Consider the following 16,611-nt stretch of genomic DNA (forward strand, 5'->3'; position numbering starts at 1 on the left):
TCTTGCGCAAGAGAGCGTCTACACTGGCATTGATGCTCTTGCGCAAAAGCACATCTCTTGCACAAATGCACATGCCCATGTAGATGCTCTCATCTGGAAGAGTTTTTGCACAAGAACTCTTCCGCAAAAGAGTTCTTGCGCAGGATCATGCCAGTGTAGATGTAGCCATAGAGCGATGCACAAACAAACTCTCTCAAATATATAGTACAGCTGTCCCTTTTGTTACCTCTGCCCCCTGCTATCCCAATGGGGGTATAGCTGTCCCAGTCCCCATCTCTGGCCCTTTGCTGTCTCCTGTGGTCATTCTACAGTATAACTCCTTCCTACCAGACCCCTCCCTTTCCATTTTATGAGGAACAATCAAATTCCAGGCACATCCTATTGTCTTGGCATAACCAAACCCTTACCTTGCTTTAAGTTATGATAAGAGGAAGCTGCATACCAAATTTTGTGGTATTAGTTCTTATAGATTAGGAGGAGTTCTTGAACAGATGGACAGACAGGCGCACATTTCTAAAATATATAGGAAAGAAGATTAACTTCCATGGATGTAGAATTAGACCAATAGTGGGTGATGTTGGAAATCCTATATAAAATCATTATTAAGATGCTCGTATGCTGGCATTCCAAGCAGCAAATCATATACATAATATAATACATATCACCACAAGAAAATACTGGTGAGAGTTGCACTATGAGACACACACACAAAATCTAAGGATGACATCTTAGCCTCATTGAAGTCTGTGGAGACTTTGCCATTGACATTGGAGGGACAGGATTTCACCCTAAAAATATCTAGGCAGTAAAAATTTCTAAAGATTCTGTCCAGCATTTCATGTGTTTCTAAAACTTCATTTGAATCCACTGGGAATTTTGAGTTTACAGAGACTGCCAGATAGAACCCTCAGTGGGCTAGATAAACATGAATACTTGATATATCAAGGACATCAAGAGGTTTTACTTTACATTGTTACAGAAATGTCAGTGAAACAGTGATACATTTTTCTATATTATGTTCTAGAGCTAATATAGTTAGTTCAGTATAGCTGGGTTTTGGTTTTAAGCAAAGTGTAAACAATTTTATACAGGTTTTGCAGGTGAGATTAATTTATGCTACTTATTCAAATCAAACTTAAGTCATACAGACTTCACAACCTCTAATGAGTGTAATGTTTTTTGCTTATGCTACAGTGTTGCACAGGGAGGAGAATTAGTTTTTTCATTCAGTTCTATAACTCTTTTGTGATAACAGTGTGCACCCCATGTGGAATTAGGATGTCTTTCCTCTTTATCATGCATCTGACTGAGACACATTACAGAGTCCCTCCACTATGGCACCCATTCTTGTTTAACTGGAAACCTCTATTTTATATTCCCTTAATTTCTCCCTCAAAACACCACAGTTCTGGACACATTATTTCTTTTCCTTTAGGAGAATGAACTCTTACAGCTGTCATAGAATAGTCATCTGAAGCAGGTGGGGATAGAGAGGAAGGTTGCATACTGAGTCTTGTACCTTTCAGCTGAATGATCCAGTTTAATGATTTTGCAAGGAACCTCATATTTTGCTTAAAATATCCCCGATGAAAATTATAATCTGCTCTTAAACTACTTTATATGGCATGCAATTACACTGTAATCCATAAAATAGCATTTTATTTCACAGCATAGTGTTTTATTTCAGGTGCACAGTACATTATTTGTGTATTTATGCATACTTTCTGAACATATTAGTTACCACTTGTGTAAATACTATAGCAGCTCGTGAAATGTTATTCTGCTACTGTTTTAACAGTTTTCCCTTAGTATGTTATTGAGATTTACATTCTCAACATTTGTGTTTAAGAAGTGCACACCATTTGATCTTCAGTTTGAAAATATACTAAAAAAATAACATAGTAATTCTCAGTGCAATAGTGCAGTGTTTTCCAAACCCTTGTAAATCCCAAAATATCAAGTAAGAGTAAAAAAGGATTCTAACATAATATTAAACAAAATGAAATGTGTATATGAAGTGGGGCATAATTATTTTTATATTACAGATTTGGCAGCAATGCAGAAGTTTGATCCACTTTTATAGAAATATAGTGATCAATTATGCATTTGAACTCATTTTCAGTATTTGTTAGCTGGGATATTTTTATGGCCCTGTGGTAGAAATTCTCAACCATGATAGTTTAAAATTGATGTCAGAATACCAAAAGAATAACTTTGTTACTCAAAAAAAAAAAAAAAAAAAAAGTGAGTTTAAAAGAATAATGTTAATTACAGGCTTTAACACTTAGAGTAGGATCTTTTAGTGGAGTGGTCAGAAAGACAGGTTTTACTGGTTAAGGGCTAGAGCATTGTGTACTATCTAGTTGGACAGCTTGGAGAAAGTGCAGCCACTTCTATTTATTACTGCTCATAAGGTGCATAATTCCCTATGATAGCTTTTGGGAACTGTCATTTTTGGTGTTCATAGTAAATAAAATTGAAGTGCTTATTCTTTAATCTTGAATACATTTTACTTAGAGCTTGTACTTATTCTTATTCTATAGAATATATTTTATAAATTGACTTCTAAGTGTACTTACAACTTACATCAACAGGAGGGATATTTCTATTAATAAAGGTGCCACAACTCCCTCAAGAGGTAATAGCTTTGTCAACAGAAGAATTCTTCTGTCCATCTAACTGCATCTAGAAAGGTGGTATGATCAATTTAAATATGTGCCACATTAACTATGACACAACATTTTTCACAGCCCTGAGCGATTGATCTAATTTGTAGGTGCATTTATCTGCATTTCCATCAACTGGAAATCTGCGGAAAATGAATTTGGGGATTTGCATTTTATTGAAGCCCAAACATGGGAAATTCTGAGGAAGTAGTAGGCTGGAGTGCCAGCTCTTTGATGGATAATGAGGATCCAAACCAGTGATATGTTATGATATATATTTGTGATGAGGATTTCAGGAATATATATTTAGTAAAGTATGTTTCAGTGCCTTATGCTTTAAATGTCTCTTATTTGTCCAATGTAAACAGTGCCAATATGTTTTGTAATATGTTGTGCCTGCCCATTTTTGCCATGTTTTTATATGTTTGTCTTTAAAGCTTGCTTATAACAGTATTGAAAAGTACGGAAACATAAGTTCTTGTGTTCATTTCAAGTAATATGCTTTCGTTTTCAGAACTGCCAGCCATGAGCACTGATCTTGGCTTTTGAGATGACAAATGAAATGAACTCTCAAAGATTGTTTTGCCAGTATAACTGCATCTACCTAGGTTTTTGCCAGAATGGCTATGTTGATTTAGGGTGTGATATTTTTTTTCCAGACTCCTAACTGATAATGACATGTTGGTGAAATTGTAACTGTAGATGAGGCCTAAGAAAGCAGGAGTTGTCATAATTAACTGTAGAGTATGTTTGAAGATGAATATTACAGCAGGGCAATGATTTGTAACTTCAGAATAAGTGGCAATAAAATGGGAGGGAGTTACTAAAGTTTGGTGTCCTTTTGCAGTTTTCAGGATATTTCATTTTGTTTTCTGTAATGATTTCCTTAAAAGTATTTTAAAAAACTTTAAAAAAGCAATGGTCCTGTAACTGAGAGACTAACAAAAATATATAAATAGTTAGTTGTGAGTCTCTGACGGTACATCTACACAGCACTATTATTTCAGAATAACAGATGTTATTCCAAAATAACATATTGTATATCTACACAGCAAGTCCGTTATTTTGAAGTAAAGTCAAAATAACAGGCTTCTTACTCTGATTTCTGTAAATCTCATTGGATGAGGAGTAAGGGAAGTCTGAGGAAGAGTGTTCTGTTTTGAAGTAAGTGCTCAGTAGATGTGCCCAAAATTTGAAATAAGGTATTTTGTAGCTCAAGTTGCGTAGCTTATTTCGAGTTTAGCCCTGCTGTGTAGACGTACCTTAAGGTGCTACAGGACCATTGTTTACGTTTTTTTAGTTACAGACTAACATGGCTACCCCTCAGAGACTTCTAAAAGAATTTGTCCTTATTAGTGCTAACAGTACTATTACCAGTGCAAAAGTAAAACTTACAAAACACTTATGAAAGCTTAATTAGTTGTTCCCGGTTGTTTTATATGAATGTTGCTACTCATGAAAGAGAGAGACAAGTTTTAAAGGTACAAACAAATTGCATGTGTGCTTCTGATTATTTCTTCCAGTCCACCTCAGTCTTATGCAATACCATTGCTTTTACCATCTTAAATCTCTTATAATATAAGCTTGCCAATTGCACTCATCTGGTTAGTGATATTTGTGATCAGAACAAAAATTCAGTGGCACCATGAATGAAAAACCCAAAATGTTTCTACATAGTTTCCTGAGAATATACTATAGAAGTCAAAGATTTGTTCTTTGGGCCTGCCTCATGATCAGATATGCTAATTTTACTACAGGCAGTCCCCGGGGTTACATGGATCTGACTTACATCGGATCCCTACTTACAAACGGGGTGAGGCAACCCTGCACTAGCTGCTTTCCCCCAGCAGACCAGGGAGACGCGAAGCTAGCGCCCCCCCAGCAGACCAGGGAGACGCGGAGCGGCTTTTCTCAGCAGACACCTCAGCTTGAGAATAAAGGACTGAGGGAAGTGAGGTGTGGGATAATAAAACTGAGCTCTGGAGAAATGTTTGGCTAGAGTTTCCCCTACGATATATACCAGTTCCGACTTACATACAAATTCAACTTAAGAACAAACCTACAGTCCCTATCTTGTACGTAACCCGGGGACTGCCTGTAGTTTGTTAGCGAGTGGCAAATGTGAACTATATTCATTCAATCCTGAATATATTATTACCTATAATAGTCTAATGTATAAAAAGGAGATGACTACTAACAAGGGAATTATTGTAATGGTTTGGATTATATTAAGATTAGAATAGAACTGTCATATCACATCATGACATATCTTATGGTATCCATAGTCTATCATGGCACACCAGCAATTTTTTAAAAAAAATTAACAAGTTTATTACTTTTGTAAGAAATAAGTAATTACCCACATCAGCAACAAGGTTACTTTTACTACTAATTGGCAAAATTTTGTACTCTAGGAAGCCTGAACAGAACAATAGTGCCAAATCTCTTAATTCCATTAAAAAGCATCCATTTTTGTAGACATCAACTTCAGAAAACTTTTTGTAGTAAAGAACCTCACACAGAAGCAATAAAAAAATTCTAATCTATCATTATAGCAAAAACATTCACAGGTATTTCAGAATTTATATATTTATTTATATAACACACAAGTAAATTTCTGTAGTACAATTTCAGTGTTCCCTGTACATGCTGTGTCTATCACTGTTTACACTTTTGTATATCACCAATCTCCTTTCACTTCTTGAAATATATCCTGTTTTACCATAATAGCTGTCATTTTTTCAAATGGTTTCTGGTTTTGCTTAGGAATGCAGTTTTCAGTAGAAAAAAATATTACGTAAGTCACATTAGAACACTGACTCATACGTCTTTCACTATTTCCTCATTAATGATGTAATACTGTGGTGGTGAAAATCATGAGCACGTCTTTCCATTCACTTTTAGGTCACCAGCATGCCAATTCTAAGTAGGTGAGAGATCAAATGAAGACTAAGAAATTGTTCAGAGTGGTTTGTCAGCCTTGTTTTAAAAAATAATCAAAATGTTGTCATAAACAGTGTGTTCTGCTGATATTTACAAGCAAAAACATCCCAGAAGAAAAAAATGCACAGGATAGTTTTGAGAATTTTGCAAGGCTGTAACATGTCCTGTGCCCAATGTATTATGGAATATTTACAGTATTTTAATCTAAAATAAAGGGCTATTTGGGTTCCGAATATTTTGATTAAATGCTTTTTGCTGTGGTGGATTAAGACAGGATCCTTGGGATCTAAGGCCAGTATACTGTGGAGGTCCAGTAAAGAAAGAGAGCTGGGGAAACCAAGAGAGAATTAGGGAGGGAAATCAACGTGTCCCAGGAGGATTGTGAGAGCATGGTTATTTTAAAGAGCCTGAATTTTAAGTCTTAATTATCCCCTGTGGTGCTAGTTAAAGAAAAGGATAAATAAGGGGGGGGATCTTTAAATGTATAGACATTTGGTTAGGATCAGTTTCTTCAAGTATAAAATTCTTAGTTGAATTTGTTGGTTTTGAAGCCCTTCTATATCTGGCTTCCTTTGGGATTTTTGGCACACTGTTGTTTAGGACATGCTGAAAGTGCTGTAAGAAAAGTATTTTTGTTATATTTTGGCATTCATGTCAGTTCTGTTTTTCTCAAAAATGTCCCCGGTTTTAAATCCAGTCCCATTTTCATTACTCCTGTTGGAACTTGAACTGTCTAATGCACAAAGATAAATACCAGGTCTCCTTGTCGCTAGGGACATAAAAAAAAGAAAGTCTGAGGTAAGGTTAGGGTATATTTAATAAGAAATAGCTTTTACACACAGCACCGATGCTGCTGTAATCTAGCCTGGACATATTCCCTTATTTAGGCTCTTCAGTTGATTCTCCTATTTCTCTCTGACTTCCCAGAATCAACAGAAAATGTGGCACAACTTAGCACCATGCAACTCATGTAACAACCTTAAACTTCTGGTGAAAATTGACCCTTTATCAGGAGGATGACTTCTGACTGACTGCCCTTTCTATTTGTCATGGCTTTCTGTTGATGTGTTTGAGTGCAGAATAGAATGGAGAACCAAGTGAGAGAGTGAGGAGGCGGGAGTTAGCAGTTAGCCCCCTGGCCAGACCAATTTCAACATCCTTTAAATGTTGTGGAAATGGGTAAAAATAACCAAGTAGAGAGAGTAGAACATTGATGAAGTACACAGGTCTCCCTCTTCCTGGGTCTATGTTTGAAGGGAGATAGTTGAGTGCAGGAGCAGGAATGGACTTGTCATGCTTTTCTGACTGTATGAGAGGAAGGAATAGTGAATGTATTAACCATCTCTAGCATATGCTGAGTGGAGCTAACAGTCCACCGTTGGGCCCTTCCCCAGGAGCTTGGGGAAGGGGATGGAGTCAGAGTATTACAGGGCCTTGCTAATGTCAAGAGAAGTTCCAGTGGTGATGGAGGGCAGCAAATTAAACATGAGTTTGCAAAGTGATATGACACAATACTTGTAATATTAATTTCTGAGCACCATATTACCAGAAAGAAATTGACAAAGTGGAGGAAGATCAGAGAAAAGCAATAGATAAGATAAGGAAGAAGAGACAGGATTCATGTACAAGGAAAAATTTAAAAGTTAAGTATTTATGGCTTGGATTAAAAAGCACACCTGCAAATACATGAGGTATGGATGTAAAATTCCATTTAATTAGTTAACTAGTTAAACATTAAGTTTAATCAGTTAACTGATTAAATAGGGGTGGGTGGGGGAGCCAACTCAAGACTCTCTGCTATAGGTAAGAGCAGCTGCTCCAGCCCCGCTGCTTCTAGCCCTTCATGGGGTGGCCACCTCCTGGCCCCATATAGGGCCACCGGCTTTCATCTACTGTGGGCTGGGAGCTGGCAGCCCAACATGGGGGGCCCAGCAGCACTGGAGCAGCCCCATAGCCCACAGCGGGCCGCAGGTGGGGAGGTGCTTCCTTGGCTTTTCAGGTGGAAGAACATATCACACATTTTTTTTAATTACTATTTCTAAACTATATGTTCTTTGACATATATGCATTCTTTATAGGTGATGAGGGAAGGTAAGAAGTAAAGATTTTTATCAGCGCCCTTTTGGGATGACTTACATAGCATGCCCATGGGTTATACGCGTCTTTCAAATTTATGTTGATAAAAGAATTTGACCACATCACACCATCATGTTTTCCCCATATATGTTTATATCCTACAGAAACATTATAGTCTACAAAGTAATTTAGGATTCTTCTGCTCTCTCTCTCTTTCTCTTTTGACTATCCAGTCTTTAGGTTTTTATAGACTATTTGTTTTTCCTGTTACATTCCAGCTCAGCTTTCTCCTTTATATTTTTTTATACCCACTACCACTTCTTGTTTTTCCCTCCTCCCTTTTCTTTCCTTCTCCCTGCTCCTCCGTCCCCCTTCCCTATTTATTTTAGTTCTGGACATCCAAAACTCTGGTCATCTGAAGAAGTGGGCTGTTTCCACGAAAGCTCATGATACCATCTACATGTTTTGTTAGTCTTTAAAGTGCTACCAGAGTATTTGTTGTTTTTTAAATTTATCCTGTCCAGACTAACTCGGCTACCTCCAGAAGCTTTCTGTCTCCTTTGCAAGACTGGAGCCTATATTTGGGATTTACAGTAAGAGCACAGGATCTTTTTTTAAACTATATAGAACTAGCAAGGACAATTTTAAAATCCAACAGATTTGTACAACTTGGAAAAAATTGCTAAATGAATATAAAATTGTAAAATATATGAAAAATTAAGGCCTAAGGTATTTATAGTAGGTATTTAAACACCAAAGGCACTCAATTAGCAACTAAAAGTTACTTGTGTTGTTAAGTTGATAAAGATATTTTATTTTGACTGTTAAAGCCCTTTCTGCTGTGTTGCTATTGATTCTGTTAAAAAAGCAGAAAATACCAAATTCTGCAAAGACAAAACAAAGATAGGACAATGACCTATTATAAATAATGAAATAGATGAAGTTTCTGTGAACAAATCTTTGGTCACTTACAAAAAAAAAATCTCAAGGAATGCCTGTCACAGATGTATTGATCCAGAGTATTAGAAACTAGACATACAAAGCACAGTTTAATGTGGAAATGTTAAAATATTAACTTCAATTGGCTGTCAAACAACTTCCAGAGTAGAATTATTATACTGAGGAGGGAACAAGATTCAGCTCGCCTTGTTTGGAAGGACAGCTCAGCTTTTAAGGTAGAATAGGAGAAGAAAATAGAGGAGGGATTCTACTGCATGAAAAATAAATGATGACCCTTTGTCATATGTTTTATGTTAGAATAAATATGTATGAAATCAGAAAGTCCAAATAAATAACTTTTAAAATAAACCAAAACCATTTGTGATTGTATGCTGATGATATGGACACATACCCTGGGAATTGGATTACCTTACAACCTAATTAATTATACGCAATATACACTTCAGTCATGGTCACAGGCCAATCTAAGCTGGATCTGAAAGAGTGACTTAGAGATGCAAGGTTTTCTAAATCACATTGTCAATCCCTGAATCATCACCAAGTATTTTTTTCAGAGTGCTCCACATTCTCTTAAGAGAAACCTTAGAAAGAGCAGGAATGAAACGTTAGAAAAAGCTATGTTTATTGTGCAAGGTCATGTCAAGACAAGTTCCAAAATTTGAATGGTTTTGGACGAGAAAAAAGATTAGTAAGGCAAATTGTCTGTGTATTATTATCCCAGCTGCTGAAATTAAAGTTTTGTCTGTATATCCAAACAAGTTATTGAAAATGTATTTTAATTGTTTTTAATCAGTCTTTTAAATATGTTTGTGTTTGGTTAATATGGATAAAATGAAGTTATGGCTCAGTCTCTTGAAAAGTATTGAGTATATTTTGGGAAGTGCTGAACACTTTCAGATGCCACTGAAGTACAGTATATGGAATTTCTGTCCTGAGTAAAAAGTTTGCAGGATTGGGCCTTGCTTTAGTCAACATTACTACATGAAACTGCAGGTGCCTGAAAATTCACAAGAAAACCTTTTTCTTTTTTATATGCCTGGCTTTATTTCTGTACCAGAAAGGTATTGGATATTTGTCAATAATATCACCACCAGCTATAGTTCAGAGTGACGCCACACCATAAATTTTTGCATGAAGCATTAAAAAGCTGAAATATGTGGCCTGTGGGAGAGTACAAACTGGGGTTAATTTATAACTTAAGCAAATTACTCTATAAAAAGAAGTAAAGCTCCATTAGAAATATGTTAACAGAGAGAAAAAAAAGGCTTGATAAAGGATATCTGAACATGTTTAGTCCCTGTGATTTTATGACTGAGGAATTCAATTATAGGTGTGTTTGGGAGTAGCAAATCACAATTCTGTAAATTACCAATGGGACAGAAAGATCTTTATCGCGTTCTATATGTGTTCACATGCAAAGTTCAGTCCTGCCCTCTGTAAATAAACTCTTAGCACTTAGACTGTGCTCCGTCGCAAAAACTCTTATGTTGCAGCAGTAGGAACACAGATATAACTCCGGCTGAATTATTTTTCAAGCATGCCAGCAGATTTACTGTACTCTGAGAAACAAGGTTATCCAACAAATGGCTTTTCCTTTCAGTGGGCTACTCATTTTCAACTTTAGATTTAATTTGAACTCCCCCAGGAACTAAGGACCATCATAAGTCTCATTACCTTCCACTCCACATGCAAGGTGCATTTCTTGTCTTGTGTAAATACATAGCAACAAGTTAGTTTAGTTAGTTTAGTGTGTGTGTTAGTTTATTTTTAAAACCTCTATTAAAACAAAACACTCCACTGAACACATTTCTCCCTCTCTAAAGAATGAAAGAACAATGTGACAGATGTACAGTCCTGATGTTTAATAGATTACAGGCAGTCCCCAGGTTACATGGATCCGACTTACATTGGATCCCTACTTACAAACGGGGTGAGGCAACCCCACACTAGCTGCTTCCCCCCAGCAGACCAGGAAGACGTGAAGCTAGCGCCCCCCCCCCCTCCCCCCCGCTCCCAGCAGACCAGGGAGACGCGGAGCGGCTTTTCTCAGCAGACACCTCAGCTTGAGAATAAAGGACTAAGGGAAGTAAGGTGTGGGAGAATAAAACTGAGCTCTGGAGAAATGTTTGGCTAGAGTTTCCCCTACAATATGTACCAGTTCCTACTTACATACAAATTCAACTTAAGAACAAACCTACAGTCCCTATCTTGTACATAATCCGGGGACTGCCTGTATTGGGAGGTATTCAGATACTGCATTGATAAGTGTGGCATAAAAAACTGTATAAAATAGAACTAGCCAGTTGAATTCAGATTACATAGGACATCAGTGTTCTATGGAGATGCATTTAGTGAAACACACAAGGCTGGATTTATTCAGTTCTGTGTTGCATATTCTGTTAGAGAGTTTTAACTCACTAATTTATATAATGACTCTTTACTTACCCAACGGAGGCAGATTGGCCTCAAGTCGATTGCAAATTAACTCCTAGGGCCTACCATCCAAATTGCTTTAAGGGCTGCCTGCTTCTTGATTCTTAAAGCAGTAAATGCTTAAGAGGAAGGACAGTTTCTGGAAAAGCAAATATAGCTAGCCAGAGACCAATCATCCAACTATAGCTGCAGAAATGCTTTAAGGAGTGAAACCTTTCTTGCCCTCATTGTGTAAGAAGTCAGTGGGACAACAGACATGACTAAAGAGAGAATTTCACCCAGATATGAAGTTTTTTTTATAGATTCACTTATTCTAATTATAACTTTCCCAGTGATTCATAGGCTGCAGAGTAGAAGGGCTAACCAGACCATGGCATGACCAATTTTTGGACATAATGGTGGGGCCAAATTTGAGTGAGTGGTGTTGTGACCTGATGTAGCAATACTCAGGCACCACAATCCTGTATGCTAGGTTGCAACACTAACCACTCAGATTTGGATGGGGTGTGTGCAGGGACTCGTGGTCCAGCAACATCAGGCTGCTAGTAGTGGTATGGGGGCACCTGATATGAAAAGAGTCAGGTGGGATGGAAGGCACAAATCTGTGCCTCCCCCGCCTACGAACACAATTTAAATGTCCCTCTGCAACCCCATCAATTAGAGAGTCCTCAGACCTTTGAGACAGCATGGGTTTCTCTAGGCTTCTTGGGGGAGGGGAGAGGGGAACTAGAGCTCTTCCATTCTCCTGTTAATTAGAGTGTTGCCACAATATTCAGATATGGTGATGAGTATATATAATACATATGTATAAAATTAAGAGGAGATGCATAGCCAGTGTATTAATTTAACAAGCTTTTTCCAGGATATTAAATACTTAAATTGAGCATTTACTATATTTCACTATTTGGTACATTATGCTATTTACTTAGCTGTGAATTTTATGGTTAAGATTAACAGTTATATGTTAGTACCCTGAATGCCCAAAAGGCAAAATATTTACTTTTTTCAGCTCTTGTCTTTTTTCTTCTGATTTTGTTTTCAGAAAGCAAGTTACTCTATCTTGAAGAAAAATTTGAATAATCCAAAACTGCCAGTTTTTACAATCCTGATTTGCCAAATACATAGATTACAAAAGTTCAGAGGGGTAGCCTTGTTAGTCTATAAGGATACATTTACACAGCAACATTATTTCAAAATAACTAGCATTATTTTGAAATAACTTAGTCCATGTCTACACAGCAGGCAGTTATTTTGAAATAATGTCAAAATACTGTCAAGCTGGAGGACTTCTTATTCCGACTCCTATAACCCTCATTGTACGAGGAGTAAGAGAAATCTTAGGAAGAGTGTTGTATTTTGAAATAAGTGTTGTGTAGGTACTCCAAATTTTGAACTAAGCTATTTCAAAACAAGCTACACTCAATCTGCATAGCATATTTCGTGTTAAGCCCTGCTGTGTAGACGCACCCTAACTGAAATCTTAAAAAATAACTAATAGTCTTGCTGCACCTTACTGACTAAAAAGAACATAGATGATATCATGTGCTTTCATGGACACAACTCAGTTCTTCAGATGAATGGAGTTAAGGTTATAATCAGCATCATTTAAACATAAATTTATTTCATATTTATTTCTCTGTGTATTTGGGTTCTACCTAATCAATAGTGATTAAAATAAAGTTGGGCCCAGTGGCTTAGGGAAGGCAGAAGCACTATCATAAAATAAGCAAAGAAAATGTTTGTACAGTCCCTAACACGAAGGAGTCAGTAGACTAGGGCAGTGAGATGCAGTGTTACCCATTCCTTGTCTGAAAAACAAAAAAGGCATTGGAAAGCTGCATTATTCTAACTCCTGAATCTTTCAGATTTAATTCACAGGAGTGAATTATAGTAATCTGCTAGCATGGGAGTACTGAGAAAATAAATATGGTCTAAGTGGCAAAGTCCATGTTAAAGGAAAAAGAGTTGTACTGAAGAACATGGAGATGATAATAGCAAATCCAGACTGGTCATAAAATGGGTTTTCAGGCAGAATAATGAATACCAAAACTATCTGACAACCTGAATAGGTCTCAGCTCCCTGAATAGTAGGAGCCCAGACACGTAGGCAGTTCCTCAAAACTTAATGTTAGTAAAGATTCTGAAGTGCAAAAATAAAAAAATAAAAAGGCAGGGCGGGGAAAGCATATGAGGAGGGGATTTAAAAGATTCATGGAAATACCCTTGTTATGTTTCGAGGAAAGGGGGGGGGGATTGTTAACATACCACATGACTTTCCTCTTACCCTCCAAGAATACTTTGGATGTCTCTCAAGACCACAATGTTATCTGTCCTGTAGAAATATAGGAAAGTCCTTTTTCTGTAAGTTGCCATTACTGTTTTCCTTATCTGTGAAGGAAGCACAGCAACTCCCACTGGGGACATTTCATGGTAACTTGATCTTAAAATAAGAAATCTAAGGGAAAGGTCACATCCTAATAAGCTGTGCAAACCCAAATTCCCATGGAGCTTCAAAATGATGCAGTACAAGTAGAGCATTAACAATTTTCCAACAATGGGTTATTGAACAGTTTCCAGTGAGTATCTTTAGCATGTCAGAACAATAAGTGAAATGAAGATACAATTGATTGCTAATGAAGATACAATTGATATAGCATGCAAGTCTGCCCTTCGATTTATCTGTACATTTTCCATTGATGGTTTTCAGTTTTTATCTTTAGAATTTCTGTCTTCCTCTTCCAATGAAGATAAGTTTCAGAAGGCTCTTTAGCTTTCTTCAAGTCTTGGTATAAGGCTGTTAAAGTCAATTGGAGATGTCTTTTTATCTGACAGAAGAAAATGAGAAAGGCTATCCAAGGCATTCTAGCATAAGTTATGGAATCAGTAACAGAGGATGAGTCTTGTAAGGAAGTTATTAATCATATAACTCAAACTAGAAATAATAGCATAACCCCATGGTCACCAACCCGTTGATTGCAATCGACTGGTCAATCCTGAGGGCTCAACCAGACGATCATGAGGCTTTCGGAGGGCCCCCTCGCTACTCCCAACCCCCAAGATGAACGGAGGTAGCGTAGGCTTCCTGCGGGGTTGAGGGGAGTTCTGTAGCTGCACCAAGTCCTGGAAGTACGAGGGCTGCTCCCCCCCCACCTCCAAACAGCCAGCGCGGTACCTAAAATGCCGGTCTGTTGCACACTGGGGACTTTATTCCCGTGCTGCCTTCCTGTGTGTGGGGGAAGGATGGGTGAGAGAGTGGAAGTCCTGGACTGTGCCAGCTCCAACTGCTCATGCAGGGCACACTGCCATGGGGAGCGAAGGAGCAAGGCACGTGCTGCCCGAGCAGTTGGAGCTGGTGCGGTCCAGGACTCCCTCCCCTCCTGCTCCCTCTCTGCCCCCCACCCCGCAGAAAGGCAGCAGGCATGCAATGGACCAGCATTTCAGGTACCACGCTGCTGTTTGGGGAACAGGGGAGCAGCCCGTGCACTTCCTGGGCCTTGACGCGCAGCTGCAGAATCCCCTGTCCCTTCCCCCCCACCCAGACCCGCACAAGTACCCTGTCCCCTACCCCAGCACCCACTGGCACCCTGTCCCCTACCTCAGCATCCTTCCCCAACACTGAAGGAGTTTTTCCAGCGAACACACTCTTTTGGCAGCCCTTGTATTCCTCGTTCCATGAGGATTAAGGGGGCTTCCAAAAGTTTTTTTTCCTGACATTTGGCCCAGTCTAGACAGGCCAAAATGTTGGAAAAATCTCTTCCAACAGAAGGATTTAAAAAAAGTGGTAGTGTAACTGTACCCTGAGACTGTATAAGGGCCAGGGATAGCAAGTGATGGAGAGAAGGGGAACAGAGAGGGTGAGACTTCAAGGAAGGGGTGGAGTCTTGGGGGAAGGATGGGGTAGATCTTGGCTTGTCCTGACATTTAAAAAGTGATCTTGGGTGTAAAAAGGTTGGAGATCACTGGCCTAACCCTTCCAATCAAATAACTTCAATCATATTTAAGAGGTTCCTGCATATGTCAAAGGTGCTCTTCTTTTAAGATGCATTTTCTTTTTCTTTTCAGGCAGAGGTCCACAGTGAGTGTTTAATTACCTCTTCATATATATAATTCTTCATGTGCTTCTGATTTAAGCATTTACCATGTATATTGTTGCTTTGCTTTATGAGGTGTATTAGTGTAGTTATTCTTCACATTTTGGCACTCATACATAACTAGTTCAAGCTCTTATACAGAGGATTGTTTTTTTTTATTTTATTTTTAGGCATACACCACAAATCTGAATTTTAAGACTTTCAAGATTCTGAGAGAGACTTATTTGCATTTGTGTGTAAAATCTCCCTTTGTAGTGCATTGTTTCTGTACTATCACAGATCTGAGAATAAGAACCAAATTAATTGTATCTTTAATAATCACCTACTTTAATGACTTCATCTAATTTAAATGGCAATACTTACTTTTAAATTCTCTCATTGTTTAGTATATATTTTCTCTTCCTTTAAGTTTAACTCTAGAATAGCAAGTTTAATGTTCCATTGTCACAAACTAAATTCAGGTTAACTGAAAAAAATTCAAGAGATTTGTAGTAAACTATGTCTCTTAGGTATAAGTTATTCCCTGAAAGATATCTGAAAATGCGGAACTTAGTTCTCTGAATGCCATGCACCATGGTTAGTGTAGTTGATATCAATACACGTGTAACCTTTTCACACACGGACAAAACATTTCTGTGCAATAGCCAAAGTGGTTTGGCTCACAACATAGAGTCAGTGGAAGAGGCTCATTATAAGCGTGGCAGTGCTGGCCAGCAGGGTTAAATATGGTATGTCCTGGTACTGACACTGGCCAGCCCAATTGAAGTCAATAGGGATTTTGCCATTTACTTCAGTGAAGCCAGGATTTTACCTCAAAGTATATTTTTGTCTAGACTGAATAAGTGAACATACAATATATAACTGTGTAATGTGGTATATACTTTTGGACTATAAGCCAGACTCTCTGCCAGTTTTTACCAGCAGAAGACCCTCACATAGTCCAAATGTTCTCAAAATATGGGGAAGAGTATCATCTGTACTGAAAAGTTTTACATGCTATTGCATGCACGCTCTGCAAATTTATCTACTACAATGGAGGGTGCCTGGGTGAAGAGGGCAAATGAATAGAAGTGTCTTTTTCTGAACCTAGAGAAGGCAGGCGTCTCTGTTTAGTGGATAGCAGTGTTCCCTGTAAACTATGTGTTTGTGTGGCCACTCAGGAGAAATTCAGATGCTGCCCAGTTGATTAGCAGAGTGTCTACAGTTACATTTTGTGTTTCTGTTGGGGTGCACATTTGCATATGCCTTGGTGCACATACAATTATTCCACACATGGATGGAAAAGATTAGACAGAACATTGGTAGATAGGGACTGTAAAATTAGGATTAGTCCCCTTTCCATGTTCCCACACTTCAAGGCAAATATTCAGAAGTAGTAAGTGAAGTTAAGCACAAGAGTAAGTGACGTTACTTAAGTAACTGAAGTAAGTTACAAGACATGA

At 38.0% G+C, this 16,611-nt stretch overlaps 1 protein-coding gene across 5 annotated transcripts in view; it reads left to right on the top strand.

Annotated features, from left to right (window-relative positions):
- The window catches only part of PPARG (peroxisome proliferator activated receptor gamma), a 120,257-nt gene that overhangs the window by 9,157 nt on the left and 94,489 nt on the right, over positions 1-16,611 (top strand). The gene's annotated exons all lie outside the window — the stretch shown is intronic.

This window comes from Pelodiscus sinensis, chromosome 11 (genome assembly GCF_049634645.1).
Source record: "Pelodiscus sinensis isolate JC-2024 chromosome 11, ASM4963464v1, whole genome shotgun sequence".
Taxonomy (NCBI): domain Eukaryota; kingdom Metazoa; phylum Chordata; order Testudines; family Trionychidae; genus Pelodiscus; species Pelodiscus sinensis.